Genomic DNA, 3,322 nt, shown 5'->3' with positions numbered 1-3,322 from the left:
GCTGTGAGTTTCTTGTAAAAAAATGATGTCAATTTTCTTTTGGTTTAATGTTTGGTATATTAGAGCACGTTTCTCAGCTCCCCTCGCCCCGTTAAGATTCAAAGATGCAATTTTAAAAGAATCCATATTGGGTAAGAAGCTAAAACCAAAACATAAAAACCTTATAAAAAATAATAAAATACTACTGTACATCATTTTTACTCAAAGTTGTTTCCTAGCTTTTGACATTATTTTCTTTAATCTAAAAACTTCTGTATCCGTAAACCCTGATGCCTCTTTATTTCTGATATGATATCTCGCGGAGAAGTAAAACAATCTCAAATTGGGAAAATAACTTTCTAACTTTATTCCCCTCAATCCTTTGGTTTGTCGCAAAAAAGTTCTATATGACTCTACTGGGTATCTTGGTTCTTTACTGTTACTCTGTGTTATGGACACCTCACTGGTGTCAGAGAACCAGTCCTCGTCGCTGCTGTCTGACATCTCCCTCCTGTCTGCAACCAGCTTGCTGGCCTGTTTACTGGCTTGCACAGCAGCCACCACGTTCTTCCTTTTGCTACGCCTTTTTATGGGGGCAGAAGCCTCCAGCTCCATCCCTTCCTCTGTCTCTCCCTCCGCTCCTGCTCCAACAACCAACTCCACACTGTTCCTCCTTTCATTTTGTCCACCCTCCTCCTCCTCCTCCTCCNGCGCAGCCCTGTCGGACGCCTCTACGCACCCTAAAAGGAGCACACAGGCTACCGTTGATCTTCAGCACACTCTCAATGTCACTGTACAGAACCTGGATCTTGGCAATGAGACCCTCGCTGAACCCAAACCCCTCATAGTTTTCTAGAGGAAGCTGTGTTCAACGCGGTCAAATGCCTTTTCTTGATCTAATGAAATCAAGCCAGTTTGTAAACCCAATGAACCGGAGACCTCCAAAACATCCCGAATCAGGTAGATGTTATCTACCATGGACCTGCTGGGGACGCAATAGGTCTGATCCCGGTGGATGACCTGCTCCATAGCCTTCCCTAGCCTTGTGGCCAGGGCCTTGGAGAGGATCTTGTAGTCCGTGCAGAGGAGGGACACGGGGCGCCAGTTCTTAATGTCCTGTAAGTTGCCCTTTTTTGGCAGCAGGGTTATGACCGCCCTGCGGCAGGACAAGGGGAGCGAACCATTGGACAAACTCTCGTTGTACACCTCGAGCAGGTCTTTTGCCAGAAGATCCCAGTAGGCCCTGTAGAACTCCACCGTGAGCCCGTCAACGCCCGGGGACTTCTGGCCCTGCATTCCGAGGAGGGCCGTGTGGAGTTCCTGAAGCCCCAGGGGGCGCTCCAGCTCGGAGTTGGTCTCCTCGGAGACCTGGGGTAGTTCATCACAGAACACCCTAAACAGTTCCTCGTTCTCTCTGTATTCGCTTTGAAATAAAGAACGATAAAACTCCACAGCCCTCCTCCTGACCTCACCTGGTTCACTCAGTTGGCGCCCCGTGTCCGACAGCAAGGAGTGGATCAGCTTCCTCTGCCCGTGCTTCCTCTCCAAGCTGAAGAAAAAGCTAGAGGGAGCATCCATCTCTGTGATGTTCTGGACCCGGGACCTGACCAATGCGCCTTGGACTTTATTCTCCAGCAGGTTTGCTAAAACTAGCCTTTTAGATTTGAGAGCTTCAATGTGCTCTCGATTTCCTGTGGATTCACTAAGTCGTTCTAACTCCACGATGTTCATCTCCAGATCTCTAATAGATCCGGTGATGTCACGAGTGACATTGAGAGTGTGCTGCTGACTCAGCAGTTTTATCTGCACTTTACCATGGTCCCACCATTTTCTCAGGCTAGTAAAATCAGACTTTCTCTGTCTAAAACCCATCCAAAAATAACCTAAAATCTCTTTAAAACCCCGATCATAAGTTAAAGCCGAGTTAAAATGCCAGTAAGCGCTTCTAGGTAAAATGTTTCTTATAAAAACACTACCTAAAAGCAAAGAATGATCGGTAAAAGCCACTGGTAAAATCTGGCATGTTTTAAACACATTAAAATGGTGTTTAAAACAATAAAAACGATCAAGACGAGCTAAAGATTCTATTTTCCTTAATGTGGGACCATGTATACTGCCTGGAGCCTGCATGCATCCTCCTCCATACATCCACCAGGCCATGAGACGAGACCAGCTGCCGCAGAGCATGTTGGGCCGCCGGATGTGGCTCTGCATGATTACGATCTAAAAACTCGTTTTCAGTGCAATTAAAATCCCCACCTATAAAAACATAATCCTCAGACCCACAATCACCCAACCGTTCCCCAATTTTTTCATAAAAACGCTTTTTCTCTGCATTGGCGATAGGAGCATAAATATTAATAAAAACTATACTAAAATAATCAAACTTTGTCTTGACTAAAAGACACCTCCCCTGAATAACATGTTCGATTTCTGTTGAGTTTGGGGTGAACGCTCAGGAAAAGAGGAAGCCCACCCCTGCACTCTGGGAGGTGCCATGACTTAAAATGACCTCCCCCCTCCACTCTCTGACCCAGTCAGTCTCTATTAAATGATCGCTGTGCGTTTCCTGCAAGTAAATTACGTCAATTTTCTTTTGGTTCAGCATTTGATAAATCAAAGCTCGTTTTTCAGCTTCCCTCGCCCCGTTAAGATTCAATGATGCCATTTTAAAAGAATCCATATTGGGTAAGAAGCTAAAACCAAAATACCAAAAGACTATAAAAATAAATAAAATACTACTGTGCATCATTTAAAATCAAAGTTGTTTTCTAACTTTAGTCAATATTTTCTTTAATCTAAAGACTTCTGTGTCTGCAAAACCTGATACCTTTTTGTTCTTGATGTGATACCTTGCTGAGAAATAAAATAATTTCAAGTCAGGAAAAAAACTTTCAATCTTTATTCCTCTGAATCCTTTAGTTTCTTTTAAAAAATTCCTAAAAGACTCTACGGGGTATCTAGGTACTTTGCAACTCATTTGTGTGACAGATGTTTCACTGTTGTCAGAGAGCCAGCTCTCATTGTCACTGCTGTCTGACACCTCCTTCCTCTCTGCAGCCAGCTTGCAGGCCTGCTTGCTGGCCTGTACAGCTGTCACCACATTCCTCCTTTTACTTCGCCTCTTTAACGGGGCTGAAGCCTCCAGTTCCATCGCCTCTTCCGTTTCACCTGTCTCTCCTGCCACTCCAGTTCCAAAAACCAACTCTGCACCGTTCTGTTCCTCCACCTGCACCTCTCTTTTCCCTCCCTGATCCCCACACCCTAAATGCTCTTCATCGCCCCTCACCTTCACCTGCTGCTCTCCCTGCACACCATCTCTCTCCCTCACTTCACTTTCACC

This window comes from Poecilia latipinna, unplaced genomic scaffold (assembly GCF_001443285.1).
Source record: "Poecilia latipinna isolate Pla-1442-1.1 unplaced genomic scaffold, P_latipinna-1.0 Scaffold63, whole genome shotgun sequence".
In the NCBI taxonomy this organism is placed as follows: Eukaryota; Metazoa; Chordata; class Actinopteri; order Cyprinodontiformes; family Poeciliidae; genus Poecilia; species Poecilia latipinna.
The sequence above is the reverse complement of the archived record's forward strand: the minus strand, read 5'-3'. Positions refer to the sequence as shown.